Genomic DNA, 23,054 nt, shown 5'->3' on the forward strand with positions numbered 1-23,054 from the left:
TATTCGGAGCCAAAACAAACCCTCCAATCGGCCGAGTTTAACAATGGCGTAGCAAGTCCGCGGTGTATGCTGGGATTTATATACCGGCGTTTCATTGGCTAACCAATGTGTCAATCATCATTTGAATCGATTACTATTAGCTGAAGTTATTCGGAGCCTCGTATTGGCTAGATGCCCAAAACAAACCCTCCAATCGGCCGAGTTTAACAATGGCGTAGCAAGTCCGCGGTGTATGCTGGGATTTATATACCGGCGTTTCATTGGCTAACCAATGTGTCAATCATCATTTGAATCGATCACTATTGGCTGAAGTTATTCGGAGCCTCGGATTGGATAGATGGCCAAACCAAACCCTGCAATTGGCCGAAAAAGATGTGTCAATCATCAGTTAAATCGATCGCTATTGGCTGAAATTATTCAGAGCCTCCAATAGGCTAGATGACCAAAACAAATCTTGCAATTGGCCGAGTTTAGCAATGGCGTAGCAAGCTTGCTAAAGTACACCATAGAGAAACATGTTTTATCAGTCTGTAATTGCAAATAATTTACTCTCCTGGATTTACTTCACTAACGGTTGTAAGAAGACCATGATTGCGTATCATTATTGAACGTGAGAACTTAGGTGAGTTATGCTGCTTTGTTTTCCCGGTATCTTGTTCTAGAACGATCTTGATGTTGCTGTGATGAGTTGAGTGAATTAAACTCAATTCCAAGTGTTTATTGTCATATGCACAGTAAAGTTGCGAGTGAAAAAGAAAATAGAAACATAGAAATGTTTGGTATTTCTTGAATCCCAAGACTTCAACCTTCCGAATGATATTTGAAATGACGCATTTAAGTGACATCGTACGGACACCGCATCCGCACGTGTCTATGACACGTATTTGCTTCTTTGCAAGCTTTGGGAATGTTAAGGGGGTAATCAGTTTGACTGAATCATCTGACTGTTTTGTCGACGTTCCCATTGTAGCGCCTTATAATCCGGTGCGCCTTATCTATGGAAGATATAGGACCAAAAACTATTTTTTGGGGGTGCGCCCTATAACCCGGTGCGCCCTATAGTGCGGAAAATACGGTATATATATATATATATATATATATATATATATATACAGTATATAATATAACTTTTTTAAACTGGATTTATTCAAAATTTCATTGAGACTGTATATCCACTGTTATTCTTTGTTGTCTGAATTAATTAAATGTATTCATTTAAATCTGGCATATCACTCTTGCACGATATGTTATCACATTAATCATTTGGTCCTAATGATGTGGCTGATAAGGTCATTCATTTCATTTTACATTTATTGTTTGCATTAGTGTAATTTTCTAGAAAATGATATCATGTCCTTATTAGCAAAGCCTTGTCAAGTCAGAGGGCAGGAAGAAAAATAATGACCTTTTTTGATTGTAAATGTCATGAGATTCACTATTCAAAAATACACAGTATCACCTAGCATAACATAATGCCACCTCACAAAATGTATCAACTTTGCTCCTTATACAACCAGCTGATGTCTAACAGTTAATTTTAGTGTACCCAAAACACAACCCCCCTATACTTTGACTATATTGAAGCATGCTTGCACACATGTTGTAGTGACTTGACTTGGTAATGAGAAATAAATGCCATCAAATGTCAAGGATAATCCAAGAGTAGCACATGATTTCAGCTTGGGTTGCCTTTCATAAATGGTTGACCTGGTTGAGTGGAGGGGGAACTACAGCCCAAGGGGTTGACTTGATGTCTGTATTTTACTTCAATCATTCCTCAGTACATAGACCCCTACAAACAAAACAATATTATGAAAACCACCGAATTTTCTGCACCATAAGGCATTTTTTGTAGTATCACACGAGACTGAATTAAAATTACCTGGTTAGGGTTGAACTACGACATATGAAAAGGCATTATGTTTTATGTCATCATCACACTATTGCTATTGGGCTGGACAGGAATTTATTTAGTCAGACATCAAACAGGTACAGAAATGACAGGGGACCATTAAAAAACAGTATTGTATCGCCGACTTGCAAAGTGTTTATGCAGTACATCAGATCCTGAACTTAATAAAAATAAAGACATTGGTGAAAATAATTTGGTCGCCAAACATGCCCGCACTTATTCAAGAGCAATGCTAAGTTTAGCTAAGAAAAAGTGGAACAAAATGTTGTAACATTTTGTAATCACTTTCTGTTTTGTTATTTATCTAACATTTGTATCTAGTACATGGACTAAAATATTGTGAAAACGAGGAAACACCAATTGACTTTTCCAATGGCATCTATGTCTCTAGTGACCTGGCAGTTAGAATTCAGTGCTCTTACCACTGCCAACCGGGTTTAATCACCATTGCAACCATTGTCATGATATTTTAGTCAGTGATACTGATCAAAAATTGCACAAATACGATAGTACACCGGTAAAGCGCATGTCCAGATTTCTGGCCAATTTAGGGGTAGTTTATCTTTGTATTACCATTGCAATTGATATGCTGAAAAAACACACCTTTGCAAAGTGTGGAAACATTTCATTAAACTTGAGTTTGTTTAGCTACACATGAAGATTCTCTTTGATACATTGCAAAACCTACAAAAACAGTACATGAAAATGAAATAAAAAGTACAGTAACTCAAACTTTGAAAAAATAATGGTAACTCATTCACAATACTCCTAACAAACTCAAAAGTGAAATATTGACATAATAACACTTTAGGTGAACTCTCCAATCATTTTTTTTAGATTAACACCATTAGGCCAACAAATACATTTAAGTCCTGTCGATAATAATGTTTGCCATATACCATAACTATATTAACCAATTACGAATTCACATAGAGCGACCAGTTAAAACATGTATTTGGTTGATTTCTGTATATCATAGCCAGAGCAGCATTGTTCTTCACTTTTCTTTCATAAAAAATAAAAACTACAACAATAAAAATAATAATAATAATGCTGCCACACTCATTCCATCTAACATTTACTTCCTGAATGGAATTCAACCAGCAGAAAACGTGCAGTGAAGATATGTTATTTTCACTGACCAGGAACTGAGAGGGGACCCAATTGCGTTCATTTTACTCAGTTTTATTTAGAAGGAGAAAAGGACTTACATCCGCGGTCCGATGATCGTCGTTCACGGGTAGTGGATAGCTGGAACGCGGAAGTGGCACTTCTGTGTTGAGCGAAGGTGGTCGTTGACAGCGAGAAAAAACAGGTCGATGGCCGGGGCATATGAGAAAAAACATAAAGGGGCCAGAAAAGAGGTCGGCAACGGGAATCAGAGAACAGGGCAGGAAAGAGTCAGGAGTCACAAAAGTTTGTCTAGCGTGTAGCGTAGGTTCACAAACAATCCGACAAATGTTGACAGGAAAGCGGGGGTTTAAAAAAGAGGAAGCAGCCAATCAGCATCCACGGCGGTTGACCCCAACGGAGCAGACTTAGGTACCCCGCATCAGTAATCATGAAAGTTATCCTGCTCATTTTCCTCCCCTGCGATGACACTGGCCAGTATCGTTTAGACCTGCCGTACAACAAGTTCAACAGACTCTGCTACAGTGGCTGTATTATCTTCCAAAAACATTGAAGTAAGTGTCCCAATTGATTGGACTGGATTACAGACATAGGTTTAAACAATATAAATATTAAAATGAAAAATATTAACACTCTCACAATTTAAAGTGACACATTTATTGAATTATGTTTATTAGCTATGCCTATTTTTAGCCCTTTTTTGTACATCATTATATTAACATTGGGCTAGCAAGAGTTTGTGCTGAGGAAATATATAGCTACTATAGTTAGTGGCAGTGTGTTGTAGGTTGTTGCTATTCCCAACACTATGCAGTCAAACTATGTGTATTTAAGACTGCACCGGGATAACTCCGTTGGTTTAATCTTTTTGAAAATTTTGAACAGACGCTGGACCCTGAGACTGAAGCCTGATCGAATATTTGGCGCTGGAATCACAGAAAATGGCGCTAATTGCCGTGTCTGCACTACTCTCCTCAATCACCAAGGCTCTTCCTCTTACTTTCGTTTATAGTAACTTCACTGTCTTGCATACATTTATTTTGTTTAGTATGTGTTTGTTGAGCAAGTCCTTTGTTTGTCAGGCTGTTTGACTTGGAAAACAATATGTGTATGCGCTGGTGTGCGGGTTATTAGTTTTTCAAACTTTATGCAGAGTCCTCGTCATAGCACAGCTTAATTGAAAAAAAGAAAAAAAACAAAACTTATTTTTGAAACGTGTTGGAAGAACGCCGACTGCTTATGCCAATGTAGAGCATACATTTTAGTTTTCGGGGCATCCATGTAGGAACATCATTGTTAACGTTAATGTTAGAATTCTGAAATGTATTAAGCAGAGAGCCTCTCTCTAAATATGTGAAAATCTAAGAAGTGTTTGTTTTCCAGCTTCTCTAAAATACAGTTACTGAGGCATTACAAACTGAACCTTGGCCAATTTTTGACGGTTTTTCCTCAGCCTTTCCTGTACACCAGTTGAATGTGTACATTTAGTACTTTCAATTCACTCAAAGTCAATTTGTCCCAAAATCCTTCGGGTTGAAGAGTGGTGGGTTGTGATAGTCATGATTTGATGACTGACCAAGCATTGCATTGCTGTTTGTGAATTTAAGCAGCCGTTTGTTGAGAAGAAAATGTACCTCAATCTAAGGGGACATTTAAGGAAAAGGGAAATGGTACCTTGTCCATTTACAGCTTGTACGTTTAATCCAAATGTTTACTCCACATACAATGCACACAAATGCAGAGAGCATCAAAATGCATCAGGTTGGAAAAAGTGTTAGATGTTTCCACAGTCATTTGGAATTTGCCCCTGTGGAGCAATCGCCTGATGATGGTGATAATGATGGTGCCCCAGTAATAGGTATGAACCCTGAGTGATTAGCAAAGCAGCTACAGTACAATATGTTTTATTTTTTTAAATGCAAACAATTATACATGTATCACAGATGGCAATACAGGAAATTATTGACCACATTGATGAGTTGTTTTATCTGTCAGAATCAAAATTGTCACAGAAGTTGTGATCAGAATACTGAAAAAAAAAAAAAACAAAAACAATACTGCACTTTAATTGACAAACTTGTGAGATTGTCCAGGGAGTTTTTAACGAGCAATGTTACACAAAGCAATTACCTCTGAGGGACCGCTGTCAACAGCTAAGAGGAGAAAATCATAAGTGGAAGAAAAGTTTCCATATGTTAAGCCTGTTGAATACCTAATTGAGTCATCATAGCACACCTACATGTATTTGCCTGTTCTAACATCCTTATAGCAGTTGTTGCAAATACATGATGAACGTGTAACAGTGAAAGGGAGCACACCACATGTGCCTGGACAGTACTTTTCCCATTGTGATGGCTCCCACGATCAGGAAAATTAGCTTATTTCAGATGATGGTGATAAATTATCAATACATCTATATAGATGATTTTGTAATTGCAAACCCTCTTGGAACGTCAAAAAAAGTTCATTAAGTATTTGGTGTGTACTGGACAATGGCTAATATACCAGCTAAGTATTGCTCCGTCCTCCATTCTACCCAACTGGCTCTTTTGTCCTACTCAAATGATGTACGACACTTAGGATATGAAAAGGTTTTTGAGCCCCTCTGAGCTGACCTTAAATACTTGAAGAAGTGGGTGTCTACATTCAAACATTTGGTGACTGTCATGATAAGGTCGACCGTCCTGACCCAGTTCCTAAAAATGTTGCCGAACAGGCTGCGTATTTAGCGCTCATGTGACTAACTTGCATCGTAATTCACGCTCAATAAATATGCGCTAAAAACCTAGGAGGAGTCCCCCGCATGACCGTCTGACATGAGTCTTGGATCATTGCTGGATATTAATTGACTCCCATGAAAAAAATTAAGGTAGTGTTTCCCAGTGTTAAATTGTAATAGGAAGAACTTCCTGTAAATTAAAATGCAATCATCACATTATCGTTATTTTACCCAAAATAGGTGATATGGGGAGAGATTTGCCTCAAAAATATCTACCCTTGTATTGTTTGGATCCACAAATACTGTCTGCAATTTACTCAAGATTGATGAATCATACATCTTGATGAATTCACACGTATAATTAAAAAGTGAATGCGTGAATTGCAGATATATTTGTAGATTTGCTAAGTACATTATTCACTCCAGATTACTTATTCATTTGGTACTGGAGGATTTAGAAAATTTGCCTTAAAAAGTGCTTGGATTTGGTATTGAATAAGACTAACCCTGAATACTGTGGATGTAATGTGACTTCTCACCAAACAGTGAGACATGTCTGACTGATCGCTTAGTATGCAAATGGTGTTATGAACATGTACTTTAGCGATATATCGCCACCACGTAACGTACACAACCAATATTCATCCACTCGCCTATTTACACAAGCACAATGTCTCATACAGTATACATAACATGATAAACTATTATAGTCAACCATCGTCAGTATGTAATACTGCACAGCCAATATATAGGAACCAATGCAAGGGTCCATAAAAGGCTGAGACCTTGTTGCTTTGAAGACTTCTGAAGCACTGCCAGCTGTTAAGGTTACGCAACATGGAAGAAGAAAATGTAACATTTGCCTCTCACTCCCCTGCTGCATTTAAAGCAATGTTCATGCCTCACAAGGATCTTATACTACTGTATGTGTTATTCTGTACCATTATGAAAATCCAATTACACTACGGTGGACTGTCGTAACAGGGTGGACCACTGTAGTAATATACAGTAAATTTCAAGTCTGCATTTAACGAAAGCTAATTTGACCTGTGTGTGTGTGTAGATATATATATATATATATATATATATATATATATATATATATATATATATATATATGTACAGAGAGAAAGAGAGAGAGAGAGAGAGAGAGAGAGAGAGAGAGAGAGAGAGCGCCTTAACGGATGGTATACCGAAACACGTAACGTTTTACACAAAACTTTATTGGGATATCGAGGAAGTCAGATGAGAGGAAACAAACGCCAACGATCCGGTGCTCGCAGAACAGGGGGAGCAAGCAGCTCACGGGATTGGAGCGTCATCGGAATGCGGAAGTGAGTGGATTTGCCGGGGCGGGAGATCAGAGCATGGTCGGTGGGCAAAACGGGTCGATAGCCGGATTGGGAGCTCAGAGCATGGTCGGTGGGCAAAAAGGGGTCGATAGCCCGAGCGGGAGATCAGGGCGTGCACAGTGGGCAAAAACAGGTGCATAGCCGGAACGTGTCGAAGGAAAAGAAAACTCAGGGGCAGATGAGCAGGGTACAGATGAGGACAGGACAGACGGGAGCCAGAGTCAAAGTGCTTTCCTTGCGTATGCGGAGGTTTGCTGACGGACTGACTGGGAATCTATCAGGCAACAAGCAGCAGCTGGCGGCAAACGATCGGGCACAGGTGAGGGCAACGATATTGTAATATTATAATATAATAAAATATGTATGTATGTTCTCCCCGTGCTTGCGTGGGTTTCCTCCGGGCACTCCGGTTTCCTCCCACATTCCAAAGACATGCATTTCAGGTGAATTGGCCGGTCCAAATTGTCCCTAGGTGTGAATGAGCGAATGAGTTGTCTGTCCCTGTGTGCCCTGCGATTGGCTGGCAACCAGTTCAGGGTGTCCCCTGCCCACTGCCCGATGAATGCTGGGATGGGCTCCAGCCCCCCCGCGACCCTACTGAGGATAAGCGGTACGGCTAATGAGATGAGATGTATGTATCTATGTAGTGTGTGTGTGTGTGTGTGTGTGTGTGTGTGTGTGTGTGTGTGTGTGTGTGTGTATGTATGTCTGTATGTCTGTAACTGCGGTATACCCGTCCCACCAAGGATCCACATTCAGGCTGGACTGGATGATGAGGCTTTTATTTCAGTCACGTTAGCACCGCGCTGAAGACTGCAATGAGCGACACAACATACACACACCATGTGGTTAGCACCTCCACTGGTTCTCAACATCGTTAGCAGCGTGCTGGAGACTGCCCAAAGCATATCAAACAAATTGTTTTCTTTTCAGTTGACATACAATACAGTTCAGAAAATTATTACACTATTTTTTTACACACATTTTTACAAGATACGTTTAACAAGTCATCGTATAGTGGTTTTAACTTTTACAATGAATTCAACTCAACATATTTTTTTAATCTGAATTTTAACCAACATCATCCTTTTTATATATTTGTAAAAACAGAAATAATTACATTAATGAGTGGTTCTTAATATCTGTGAGGCAATTTAGTATTTCAGTCCAGTACAACCTACGGCAAAATTAACATAAATGGCGACGGAAACAAAATGAAAAATAATCCAAACAGCTTATCCAACGCATATAAAATAAACAATCAAAGGAAATTAAAAAATAAGAAAACTGAAATGACAGAAAAGGTATTTGGTTCAAAGTTGAGGTTTTTATTCTTTATTTGACCATGATGAAAAGGAAACAAAAACAAGATGGATAAAAGACAACATTTTTCTGTTACAGATAATAACAATATGATTTATCTGTGTTCTCACAATTGGCTTTGGGCACCTGAGCAGCCGCACACCCACGTAAAATGTGTCTGTGCACTAATACCTTTTCTAAAAATTACCAAGTGTGGGATTCTGCGTAATTCATCTTTTTCCACCCTGGCAAGAAAACAACATCATCATCACAAGCCAGAGAGTTAAGCAAAAAAAGCAAGAAAGCACTTTATCGAGGCTCATATTTTGATTGGCTGCATCTATGAATAAAGTGTGCAAAGGTCTTCGGGATTACAGCTGTCAAAATGATTTGATCCAGAAGACACAACTTTTTTTTTGTTTGCTAGCCAATGACTAATTTAACACAGTAATAGAAATGTTGTTTGTTTTAGAGTATCTTTTAAAAAACTGCAGCCTATCATTTTCCAGTTCATCTCCATAGCAAAGAGCTGCGTTTTAAACCAGCGCGCCGAGAAGCTGTCTAGTGTGCCGCAGGAAATTGCCCAATTGTATCTTTAAAGGCACAGTAACAACTTGTTTTTCCCGGTGTTGCTTTCCAAAAATGTCTCGCAGCAGAAAAGAATCAACCTAATTTACAGACTCAAGTATTGTATTACATTAAAAACTGTTTTTATATCAAATAACATTTGAACTGTCTAATTGTAATTTTAAAAACTTTTTTTTTTTCCGCACAACTCTATGGATTAAGGAACTAATCCACTTTAATTTGCATGATATTTTTCCACCATCATGTGGACAGTATGGAAAGCTGCATTCACCTTCCGGTTTTGTCCTAGAGAAACCATTGATTTTTCCATTATCAAACTTTTTTTTCCAACAGAGTGTGTATTTTTAGTACCACCTAGTTGTAATCTTTTGATTCATTCAAATAATTTGGGATTTTAATAACCCTGCTGAGGATAAGCGGTGCAGATAATAAACAGATGCATTTTAATAAGAAGCAAAAATACATGAACTATCAGACAAACATGCATTTAAAAAAAATATATATATTTACTCACTCGGACAAACATTAAACATTCTGTAAAGAGCCCTATGGGAGTAGTAAACATTGATGCTTTTTGTTGTCATGGCCATCTTAAAAAAACTCGGATAATGTGCATTTTTTTACCTCCAACTAATTAACCAAAGTTGACGTATCTTGAAAAAAAAAAAGCTTTGTTATTGATATTTTTTTGTATGTACTTTAAACCTACCTTAAAGGTATGTGTTAGCCTGGTTGCCTTTTTTCCTGCTAAAGCAGATTGTAATGGTGTATTAGGGTTTTGTAAATATCTGTTCAGTTACACTAAGACGTTTGAAGACATTTATCTGACACTATAATATAATAGTGAACTAGGTTACAGCTTTGTTTGATTATGCGGCCCATTTTAGGGGAAGGGGATTTCAGATACAAAAGTTATCGTTACTATGACTAAACCACTTTGGACAACAGCTAACAATCACTTTTGATTACAAAAAAATAAATAAAAAAAAATAAAAATAAACTAGCATGTAACAGGCCACTGAACTTCCAGCAAATAAAGTGGCATATGTACAACAAGGCCAATAGCTAACATTAGGTAACGTGAGCATGTCAAAGATATGTAAATGTATAAATAACTTTATATCTCTCCAGCAAATTGACAATTTGTTGCCTCAAATACTATGTTGACTTGCCTTATAACAGCTGTTGACACCCTTATTAACGTTATCCACGTAGAGTTGGTGCTGTGGTCGGCTTACTTTAAATGTGGCTTAGGAAGGGGTGAAAGTTCCTTAGGACACCTCGTGTCAGATTTACATGTACCTCATGCACACGGTTTGACCATTTTAAACTTTAAAATGTAAAAAAAAAAAAAAAAAAAAAAAAACACGCACAAAAAAATGAAAAAGTGGTTGTTTTCGCGTTACTTTAGGTTGCTGATGGCTCCACCATTCAATTAATAGATCTGAGAGCTTGTTCTCAGCCAATCAGAGTGTAAGCATGACGACAGCCGGTGGCTGCTGCTTTAGTCCCCTCCCATTTCAATGTATGAAAACGTAGTTTTGTTTTTGGTTCCATGAGCACTATTCGCCAAAAGACTTTTGATTTAGTTCATCTGGTTTTGACGTAAAATCATGCCCCAGTAACTGGAGACATGGTGCAGTTTCAGTCTGTTACAATCATAGTCTGTTAGGGGAACAGTGGCAGCTGCTGCAGGGATGACTCATTTGTTGCTAGATTAACAAGCGATTACAACCTTGTAAATTCTGTTTAAGCCATAAGTTCTCATAGAAAATATTTTTTGTTTCTTTCTGCCAATTGATGTTTTGTTCACTCTTTCAAAAATAGTACAATAATGTAAATAAATGCTTAATTGTCAAATTGAAAATATGATTTCCAATGACATCAGCAATGTTATATTTCATGATGAATTAACAAAAAAATGGAAGCATATGAGAGATAATTATGTGACTTTAAAATGTAATTTATTTTACAGAAGTGGGTGGCAACCTGTCAACAGTTTTTACCAATTGACGTATGGCTAATCCCCGCCCCCTTTACCAACTCAGACAACAATTCAACATTGCTTGAATAGTGCTATGGCAAGTCTCACAGGAGAAATCTAGGAGGAGGCAATTGATGCTTTTTGTGCCCAGAAAGATCATGTATCATCTCAAAGTCACCAAAAGCTCCTGAACTTTGCATTAGAACAGAGGTCTCTCAAATTCAAATCTTTAAAGTCCAGATTTTTTTTTCCCCCAAACAAGCATAGATCCATTTATTATGATGTCAGGTGCACAGCATGTCAACCGAGGGAAAGTTGGTTCTCATTTGTTCTAACACAAAATTCGGCATTTCTTATGCCATCACCAAGCTGTTTTGTCACATGATCAGCCAGTACTTCTGTGCTTCTAGTGGTTGATGAATCTGGGAGTGGGATTTGTTTGATTTTTGTTGTCATTTCCTCCTTTTCTTTTCCTTCAAACATTGCTGCCATCACCTCAGTCATACACTCTCATATTATTTCTTCATCAGAGAAAGTCTTCTTATGTTTGACCAATACCCACAACACTCTGAGTGAGTACTCCATTGCAATTTGTTGTTATGGCATAGATTTAAAAATAAAAAGTGCTGGCCTGTTGATATGGCTGCTTCAACCTGTCAATTTCTAGTATTCTCTGGTCTGAATTACGAGGAATCTTTTTTTTTTTTTTTTTAAAGAGGTGTGCTCTTTCACAAAATGGGGCTTTATATTTTCACTTTTTTTTATTAGAGCAAAGCTCTTTAAATGTATCAAGCACATTGGTTTTGTACTTGCAGGTGGCAAAATGGACGCATGATTGTCAGTCCATTCCTCATGAAAACGGTGATTTTCATTCTCCACTTTTTGTCTTTTAGTCATCGATAACCACGTCATTTTTGTCGGATTAAATCTTCCAATTATTGCACCTAAACAGACAAATTTCTAACTGCTGAGTATGACTCATGTTCGTCATTCAAGCTAGCAGCGTTAACACTCTCTCAGCCAATATATATATCTATCCATCCATTCATTATCTGCACCGCTTATCCTCAGTAGGGTCGTGGGGGTGCTGGAGCCCATCCCAGCCATCATCGGGCAGTGGGCAGGGGACACCCTGAACTGGTTGCCAGGCAGTCGCAGGGCACACAGGGACAGACAATTTGCTTGCTCATTCACACCTAGGGACAATTTGGGCCCGCCAATTCACCTGACATACATGTTTTTGGAATGTGGGAGGAAACCGGAGTGCCCAGAGGAAACCCACGCAAGCACAAGAAGAACATGCAAACTCCACACAGGAGGTTCGATCTCATGACCTCATAACTGTGCCGCACACGCGCTAACCATTGCATCGCCGTGCTGCTGAAATTACCATTAGCCCTTCATAAATGAAATGGATTCTGACTGTCCCTAATCATATAAAAAAAATAATACTTGAGTACCTTTATTATTCGCTGCCAATATATATATATCTATATATACATATATATATATATATATATATATATATATATACACATTATTAAAGACTTCTCAACCACTGTTTGCGTATGCTTGCTCTTGGTGCCTGTCTCATTCAGCTCATGTCATATTTAAAGGTCTGTTGACTGGTACTTGAAAGTATGTTTGTACACTATTAGGATGGAAGACAACTTCACATCTTAAATCTTTATGATCATCCTAGCAGCGAACAGAAGGATCTGAGATGTTTCCCAGTGTGCAAAATCTCATTAGGGGGTGTATGCCAAGACATATGCACATGTACTTGAACACACATGCAAATAATCTTGTGTCGAGGTGCGCATCTGTTCACACTCAACCGTTTGGATGTTTTAATCCGTGTGTCTAAAAGAATGTCACTTCCACAAATTAAAAGATTGTCACCAGCACACAGGGATTTAGTAAATAATCATTGGCAGTGCAGGTGCAATTCAAGAGCTCAGAGGGTTTTTTCATATTTAAGAAGCATCCCCTTAGCTGAATTGTGTCGTATTCTGTACTTTCTGAAAAGCGCTTGAATATCCCCTTTGGTCATGCACATAGTTGTGTCACATATCAACAAACATTAACACAAAATTGGGATTTATTAGTTTAGATTTAGATAGGCACTGTACGGGCAGAACACATTAGGTTCGAGAAATGGGACTGGGGAGAGTGCTGAAGGGTGACGTCATTCTTTTTTTTTTTTTAACTTTTTATTTCTCACACCAATTTTGACAGAGGTTTGATTCCTCCATCATACAACAACACAAAATATATACACTTGACACACTCATAAATAACAGAAGAAACAACAAAGAAGAAAAAAATACTATTAATAGAAAGGAAGAATAAATGTTCATACAATACATCCATACAAAAAGAAATATATATATATATATCTCATCTCATCTCATTAGCCGTACCGCTTATCCTCATTAGGGTCGCGGGGGGCCTGGAGCCCATCCCAGCCATCTCCGGGCAGTGGGCAGGGGACACCCTGAACTGGTTGCCAGCCAATTGCAGGGCACACAGGGACAGACAACTCATTCGCTCATTCACACCTAGGGACAATTTAGACCGGCCAATTCACCTGAAATGCATGTTTTTGGAATGTGGGAGGAAACCGGAGTGCCCGGAGGAAACCCACGCAAGCACGGGGAGAACATACAAACTCTGCACAGGAAGTCTGGAGCTGGATTCGAACCCACGACAGGTTCCCATGACATGAACTGTGCCGCACAAGCGCTAACCACTGCGCTGCCGTGCTGCCCTATATATATATATATATATATATATATACACACACATATATACATATATATATATATATATATGTATATATATAAAATAATAAATCAAAATATACACCCAAAAAAAAAACAAAAAAACAAAAAAAAAAAAAAAACAAAAAAAAAACGCACATAATAAATAGGGGGAGGTGTTTAGACATCAAGTAAAATTTGTGTGATAGGCTTCCATCTTTTCTCAAATTGGTCAAGTTTCAGTTGAAGTTTTGCAGTGATTTTTTTTCCATAATGTACATTTGCTTTAATTTGTCTCTCCATTGTTTTATGTCAGGAGGTTGTGGTTTCAGCCAGGACACTGTGATCATTTTCTTTGCTACCAGAAGCATTACCCTTAGTATATATTTCTGTTGACCAGATAGTAATTCTTCTGGCAAAATTCCTATTACGTAAGCCTTTGGGTCCAACCGCAACTCCCAGCCCGTGATTAATTTTATTTCTCTCTGGATACTTCTCCAAAAATTTAATATTACAGGGCAATTCCAGAAAATATGCGTAAAGTCACCGACCCCCCCACAGTTACGCCAGCATAGATTTGAGGTATTTTTATATTTTGAAGTGATAGAGGGTGTATAGAAGAATCGCATTTTTACTTTCCATTCAAACTCCCTCCATGTCGGGCTGTTGGTTATTTTGTGTCCCTCTTTCAATGTTTTTTCCCATTCGTTGTCTTTTATCGCTACATTAGTTTCTTGTTCCCATTTTTCCTTAACTGCCATGTCCTCATTACTGAGATCCATTCTCAGGGCTTTATATAGTTTTGATATAACCCCCTTTATTGATTGTCCTTTTGTATACGATATTAATAATTCCTCTACCTTAGTTGGCTCCTTACATATTTTCCCCCATTCCTCGTGTTTCTGGAGGTAATGCCTTAGTTGCAAATATTTGTAAAAATCATTTCTGGGTAGGTCAAACTCTTGTTGGAGTTGTTCGAATGATTTCATTGCCTGTGCTTCCAATACTTGGGTAATCAACATCAGTCCTTTTTGGGCCCATTTTTGAAACCCTACCTCCATACCCCCAGGTTTAAAGTCTGGATTTTTCGCTATTTTGGTAGCCCTATTCACAGATCTTGATATTTTTAATTTTTTTTGTATTGTTGACCAAGTTTTAATAGTTCCCTTAATCCATTCATTCTGGATTTTTAATTTCTTCCACCTCGTGACTGATATGTATGGTAACGATTCCACCAGCATATTTGGACAAGATCGTTGCTCCATGTCCACCCATATCGCATCTTTGTCTGTAGTAATCCACAAGATGAGTGCTTTAATTTGAGCTGCCCAATAGTAATATTTAATATTGGGTAGGTCTAGGCCCCCCTTTTCTTTAGGAGCTAACAGGGTTTTGTATTTTATTCTAGGTTTCTTGTTTTGCCAAAGGAATTTTGCTATTAACTTATTTAACATTTTAAATGTGGATGCCGGGATCAGAATTGGAAGGGATTGAAACAGAAATAATAGTCTTGGTAATATGTTCATTCTGATTGTTTCTATCCTGCCGATAAGACTTAAGGGCAAAATTTCCCATTTTTCCAAATCTTTCCTTATTTCTTTTATCAACATTCCATAATTTGCATCAAACAGCTGTGTGGAATGTGGTGTAATGGTCACCCCCAAATATTTAAACCCTTTATTTGTCCATTTAAAATCAACCCTTTCAATCACATCTGTTGGACATTTTCCCGATATCATCATTGCTATTGATTTGCTCTCATTATTTGAATACCCAGCTACTTCTCCATATATTTTAAGGCTCTCCAACAGTGGTGGTATTGATAACGAAGGTTCCTTCAGCATTACCAACAGGTCGTCTGCAAACAATGATATTTTATGTTCTGTTCCTCCTTCATCCAATATCCCCCTTATTTGCTCATTTTGTCTAATTGATTCTGCGAGTGGTTCTATGCTTATTGCAAACAAGAGTGGGCTTAAGCAATCCCCTTGCCGGACTCCTCTTTTGATTTCAAAGAAATCTGAACAGTAACCATTTACTCGAAGACGAGATTTCGGATTTTTATAGATAATTTTCACCCGTTCAACAAATATTGGAGGGAAGCCAAAAGCTATAAGTGATTGATGTAAGAAGCTTCATTTCACCCTATCGAAAGCTTTTTGTGCATCCAAGCTCAGTAACATCGAGGGTTGGGTCTTAGATTTTGTGCTCGTAATTATGTTTAGTATCCTCCTAATATTGTTTGCACCCTGCCTTCCCGGAATAAACCCTGTTTGATCATTTCTAATTAATTTCGCTATAAATTTCTGCATTATTTTTGCCAGTATGCTTGTAAGAATTTTTAGATCATTACAAAGTAAACTAACTGGTCTATAGCTTTCACACAATATTGGGTCTTTTCCTTCTTTGTGCAGGACTGTTATGATGGCTTCCGACCATGATTTGGGGGGATCTCCTTTTGTTAGAGCATAGTTAAATACTTTCTGCAGTACTGGTGTTAATTCTTCCTTAAAGCTTTTGTAGAACACCCCCGGGAATCCATCCGTTCCTGGTGATTTATTTATTTTTAAGTTATTTATTGTATCTTGTATTTCCTGTTTTGTAATGGGGCGAATAATTTCTAATGTATCCCCCCCTGTTAGTGTTGGTAAATGTAGTTTTCCTAAAAAGTTTTGTGCCGTGTAGTTATCTAAGTCATTTTCTGAGTCCTTGTATAATTCTTTATAATAATCTGCAAATGCTTCTGCTATACCTTTGGGTTTTACTAAACATTGTTTAGAGATAGGATGTTTTATTTGTGATATAATTCTATCTGTTTGGGCCTTTTTAAGTTGGAAGGCTAGCAGTCGACTGGCTCTATTGCCCATTTCATAGTATCTCTGGTTCACAAAGCGCAGAGCCCCTTCTGCTTTATTTGTCAAAAGTTCATCTAATTTGCTTCTGGTTGTTTTTAATACCTGTAATCTGGATTCATTTGGTGTTTTTTTATGTTCTTCTTCTAGTTCCTTAATCTTATCCTCCAATTCCTTCTGATTCTTTAAGCGTATTCGTTTCAGCCGGGACGATATTTCTATTAATTTCCCCCTTATTACAGCTTTCCCTCCTTCCCATAATATTGTTGGAGAAACCTCATTGTTGTCATTGATTTGGAAATATTCTTTTATACACCGTTTTATTTCCTGTACTACGTTTTTATCTGAGAGGAGAGATACATTCATCCTCCAATACCTAAAATGGGGTTCATTGTCTAAACTTAATTTCAAAGTAATTGGAGAATGGTCACTTATAGTAATATTCTCTATACCACACTCTACTACTGTATGCATATGTTGTCTTGAAATGTAAAAGTAATCAATTCTCGAGTAGCTGCCATGCGGGTTTGAATAGAAAGTATAGTCTTTAGTTTGGGGATTCTTCTCTCTCCATGGATCTATCAATCCCAATTCTTTAGTTATGTTATTTAACATCCTCGACGTCTTTGTATTTGTTCCGTGTACTGAAGGATACTTGTCCACTTTGCAATTCTGTACAGTGTTAAAGTCACCTCCTATAAGTAACATTCCCTTCGCACAGTTGGTTATTACTTTAGCTAATACTTGAAAAAAAGTCCCCTTTTCCTCAACTGGTGCATAAACATTCATTATTGATATTTCCCAACCGGCCATTGACCCTATAATCATTATATATCGCCCCAGATTGTCCTTCACTTCTTTTTCGACTTTAAACGCCACCCCTTTTCCAAGTAAAATTGCTACTCCCCTCCTTTTACCATAGGATGCGTAGAACACCTGGTTCACCCATTCTCTTTTTAGCTTCTTATGTTCAATTTCGGTCAAATGTGTCTCTTGTAATAAGGCTATTGAGCTCTGCAATGTCTTGAGTTGATTCAATATCTTTTTTCTCTTGATGGGGTGGTTTAGCCCATGTACATTATATGAAACAATATTTAGATTGCTCATGCTTTGTATTGAGTCTCACTGATTTTTGAAGCATACAGAAACACTACATTAATTACTAACACCTCCATTGACAAAACAAACCAAATTACTAACAAACATATTGACAAGCACACATAATTTCCCACCAAAAAGAAAAAAAACACACCCAAAAAACAAAAACCCATGTCTTCCAAGAGTCCAATCGGAGAGTTGTGGCTACCCTCCTGGAAATATGCACTCAGTGCGTGAACAACTTTTGTACCGTCGTCCATAGTTATAACTAACTAAATATTTTAAAGTAGCTCTATGCCAATATATATACATACATTGTTTTAATTCAAAGATAACAATTTTACTTGGTATTTAACTTACTTCTAACTTATTGAATTTATAATAGAAAGGGCATATATGGTCCTTACTCTTTCTCCCCAAATCCGAATATGGCTTCGTTTTGCTCCATAGGAGCTTGTAAGTCACCTTCTATGATGGGGGTGTTCCCTTGTCTTCCTCTCGATTCCGGTCACTGTGGTCCAAATGTTCTTTGACAACATCTTTTGCAGTGTCTCCGTGTTGTCCTCTTCCACTTCGATCCCCATTTCTTTTAGCAATGTTGCTGCCTCCATCAGTGTAGAGAATGTTCTTATTCCTGAGTCCAAAAACATCTTCAGCTGGGCGGGATATGGTGATTGTGCCTTTACGTTCTTTTCCTTTAACTTTTTGATAACGTCCCTTACTTGTTTCCTCTTTTTTTGGATTTCTGTGGTGTAATCTTGGTTGAAGTAAACGGTCTTGCCTTCGTACGTTGTCTTCTGCTTCCATGCTTCTTTCATGACGGATTCTTTCACTACGTAGTCGGTGAAACGTACGATAATTGCCCGTGGCAGTGCTTTACCTTGAAACGTGTTCCCCAGTGAGCGGTGTGCCCTCTCAATGCGCACATCCATATGCTCGGTTGTCGGAATGTTCGATTTAATAAAGTTTGTTATGAAGCCGATTGTGTCTTTTCTCTCGGCACCCTCGGGAATCCCATGTATCCTAATGTTGTTCCGTCGTGATCTCGACTCCAAGTCCTCACACTTTGTTGCTAGTTTGGTGGTTTGTTGGAGCAAGGAGACTGTTAATTGCTCTAGTTTTGACGTTCGCTCTTCCGTGTTAGCATGTAGCTCCTCCATGCTTTCCACCCTCCGCTCCAGCAACACAGTGCGCTCCAGAAGTTCTTCGATGCTCTTTTCCAGTCTTGTCATCGCAATCTTGCTATCCCTTGCTGCTTCAGTGTGTTCTTGCCGTAATTTACGGATTTCGTGGAGGATGGCCGAGTCACGTCCCTCGTCGACCGATGCCATTCCTTCTGCTCCCTCGATCTTTTTCTCCTTAGCGCCCTTTTCCTCGACAAGTTTCCCCTTCTTGACCATGTTTTGTTGAATAATTTGTCTTTAATATGAGTCACAATTTATACCTTTTCTGTCTTTCTCCAAGTATTACATTACTCTTTAGTGATTTTTGTCAGAGCTACTTTCCTTGCTGCCGTCTACCTCATTGCGCCACCGGAAGTCCGGTGACGTCATTCTTGTCCCTGCGTTTTTTGTTTTTGTTTTGTTTAATTAATATTTCTGGCCTCGGGGTCCCGTCGGATGAGCTGGAGGAGGTGGCTGGGGATAGGGACGTCTGGGCTTCCCTTTTAACGCTGCCCCCGCGACCCGACCTCGGATAAGCGGAAGACAATGGATGAATGGATGTAGCATGAATACTGTGAAAGTAAGAAAAGGCATGCCTCAAGTTTGTCCAAACACCGACGCAAACCTCATACATACATACATACATACACACATACATACATACATACATACATACATACTTACATACATACATACACACATACATACATACATACATACATACATACATACAAAAGAAGAACGCAAGTACAGTGAAACCTCGTTTTTCGAACGCATCTCAGTTCGAACAAATCGGAGTCCGACCAAAAATTTTGAGAAATTCTTGTTTCGCTGTTCGGTCAAAAAATCGGAGTTCGAACAGTGGTAATGCGTGAGTGCGTACGCTAGGGTGCAATGCTGAGCGGCGTACGGGTGTAGATCGCTCTTTTCGTGACCAACTGTTATCGCGTGCGGACGTGCTTCGTTTTGCTTTCGCTTTCAATATAGGTGTACGAAGTGTTTTAGCCCCTAATTATGCCTCTGAAGAAAGTCAGTGCAAGCAGCAAAGTTGCTACATGTGAAAAAAGAAAAGTAGTGCGTACAACTATTGCATTTAAGAAAGAAATAATAGCAAAATATGAAGGAGGTGTGCGAATGTCTGATCTTGTCAGGGAATAGAGCATGGCAAAATCTACGATCAGTACGATACTAAAGAATAAGGAGGCTGTGAAATCTGTGAGTCACTTTAGAAAAGTGCTAAAAAGAAGGCAGAAGCAAGTGTCATTAGATCAGTATTTTAAGAGAAAAGAACATTCTTCCAAACAATAATTTTCTTTCCTCCTCCATCCCTCTCCCCACCGTCCACCTGCGCCTTCTGCTGACCACCACAAAGGTAAGAAATCCTAATCATAATTATTTTCTTTATCCTTTTTTTTTTTTACACGTTCATGTTAGCGTAATCTTTCGTACGGAAGATTACGATAACGCGAACGTACAATTAGCCTGGGTTAGCTTTATGTTTACGTTAAACATTCAAGATAAACATTCAGGGTGTTGGAACGGATTAAAACGATTTAGATTATTTTTAATGGGTAAAATGATTTTGGTGATCGAACAAATCGGTTTTCGAACTTGTTTCTGGAACGGATTATGGTCGAGAACCGAGGTTCAACTGTATTTGCGCGTGCATTGCAAATAAGCTCACTGAGGCTGTAATGATGATACAATTCAAAATTTCATACAGCTCCCTTAAAGAGCTGTTTGGTTCCCCAAAGAAACAACACTACAACATTCAGCCTCAAGATCACCTTGTTTTGTGTTTGTGTATTTTGCTTTTCAAAGGCTGCACAGCTTTTCCTTACCTGGTACTACTACAGCATAAACACCTTGGTCTGCCTTGGCCTCCTTCCTATGGATAAGGCAGTTGTGGCTTATCGTTTGTCTGTTTTTGCCAATTGTGTCACAGGTTTCTATATATTCATTTGGTTGGCCTTGGGTTGTCACAGAAGCTGCCGTGATCTAACGTTTTGTTGCCAGTTGGCATAACATTGTTGTCTAAAAAAACCAAAAATTAACATTCCTCCGAATGGACCGATGTCTGATCATCAGCATCAGGGGGCGTGGCAGAAGCAGGATCCTGAGGAGACTGAGCTGACCAGTGGGCGACCTCGGCAGGTAGCAGGCTAGTCGGGATACTGGCGGTGGAACTCCGTTATGAGGGCATGTTCTAGAATCTGCCAGGTAGGGAGCCAAGATCTTTCCTCTGGACCGTAATCCTCCCAAACAACCAGGTACTGGAGGCCCCGACCGCTCAGCCGGGAGTGGAGAAGGCGTGGCACTGTTTAGACGGGATCCCCGTCTAGCAGGCGTGGGGCCGAAGGAGGAGGGGCTCCCGGGGCCAGCGGACTCTGGTGGACGGGCTTGACAAGAGAATGACAAGAGTGGAATGTCAGGTGGACCCTCATGGTGCTGGGCAGGCGGAGCCGAACTAACTGCCGACGGGCTGATAACCTTGTCCACGAGGGGTTGATAGCCATAGAGACATTGAAACAGGGTCATGCCGGTAGTTGAGCTAACCAACGAGTTGTGGCCTTATTCCACCCACACCAGTTGCCGAGCCCAGAAAAGAGGCTCTCGGGAGACCATGTAGCGTAGAGCTGTCCCCAGTTCCTGGTTGATCCATTCGGACTGGCCATTTGGCTGGGGATGAAATCCGGACGAGAGGCTTACCGAAGCCCCCAGAAGCCGACAAATCTCTTTCCAGGAGCCAAATGCAAATTGAGGGCCTGAGTCCAAAATGATGAGCTTGAAGACGTAAAGTTGCACTGCCTTGCTGTTTCCTTGGCGGAAGGTAGCTTTGGCAAAGCCACGATCAACACAAAATCCAAAGTCCATAGAAATGTGGGACCGGCATGTTGGGGCGGCAGTAGCTCAGGAGGTAGAGCGATCGTTTTAGGATTAAGGGATCCCAGTTTGAATCCCGGCTTGTCCGTGTTACATGTCGAAGTGTCCTTGGGTAAGGCATTGAACCCCAAATTACCCCCAATAAGCAGGTTAGCGCCTTACATGGCTGCACAGATCACGGCCGCTATTGGGAAATGTGAAGCACAATGTAAAGCGCTTTGGCAAGTCATTGACTTGAAAAGCGCTATATAAATGCAGATCATTTCATTTCACCAGGGACGGCTTGGGACAGGCAAGGGCTGAAGTAGGCCGGCAGGGGGCCGATTGGAGGATTTGTTCCTGGAACAGGTCTGACAGGCTTCAACATACTCCCGAGCATCCCTCACCAGGGATGGCCACCAAAAACCTAGGGAAAGAAAACTACTGGTCCGAGCAGCCCCCGGGTGTCAGGACAGGCGGGAGTCATGCCCCCGTTTGACAACCTCCGATCGGAGACCCCTCGGAATGAAGAGACGCCCTTCAGGACAGGAACCGGGGCCTGGTTGATTCCGGACCACCTCCCTGACCCGGTCCTCGATGTCCCAGGTAAGCGCAGCAACCACGGGAGAAGTGGGGAGGATAGCGGCCTGACCCCGGGGTTGACTGTCCTCCTCCTGGAACTGACGGGAGAGGGCATCAGGCTTGACGTTTCGGGACCCCGGGCAGTAGGAAAGGGTGACGTTGAATCGGGTGAAGAACAAGGACCAACTTGATTGCCGTGGATTCAGGCGCTTAGCTGAGTATTGTAAGTTCTTATGATCAGTCTATACCAGGAACGGAACCGAAAACCCCTCCAGCCAGTGCCACCATTCATCTAACGCCAGTTTTACGGTCAACTGTTCTCAAGTCTCCCACGTCGTAGTTGCACTCCGCAGGGGACAAGCGACGCGAAAAGGAGGCGCAGGGGTGCATCTTGTGTTTCTCGGCCGACCTCTGGGAAAGCAGCGCGCCAACCTCAACATCCACTTCTACGACGAGTTGACGCCCGGGGTCAGGTACTTGGAGAATGAGTGCTGAGGAAAAGTGGGCCTTGAGGGCGGTGAAGTTGTCATTGGCCACAGTTGACCATCGAAATGGGTCCTTGGGACTAGTGAGGGCCATAAGAGGGTCTTGGCATGGAACTCATACTTCTCCGCCCAGAGCTGGACATGCTGCGTGTCTTCTTCCAGGGACTTGGAGAAAATAAAGAAACCTCCCAGGTAGACGAAAACGAACCGGTTAAGCCTGTCACGCAGCACGTCGATGATGAGGTTTTGAAAGACGGTGGGG

This window comes from Urocampus carinirostris, chromosome 9 (genome assembly GCF_059441175.1).
Source record: "Urocampus carinirostris isolate Australia breed hairy pipefish chromosome 9, RoL_Ucar_1.0, whole genome shotgun sequence".
Lineage (NCBI taxonomy): Eukaryota > Metazoa > Chordata > Actinopteri > Syngnathiformes > Syngnathidae > Urocampus > Urocampus carinirostris.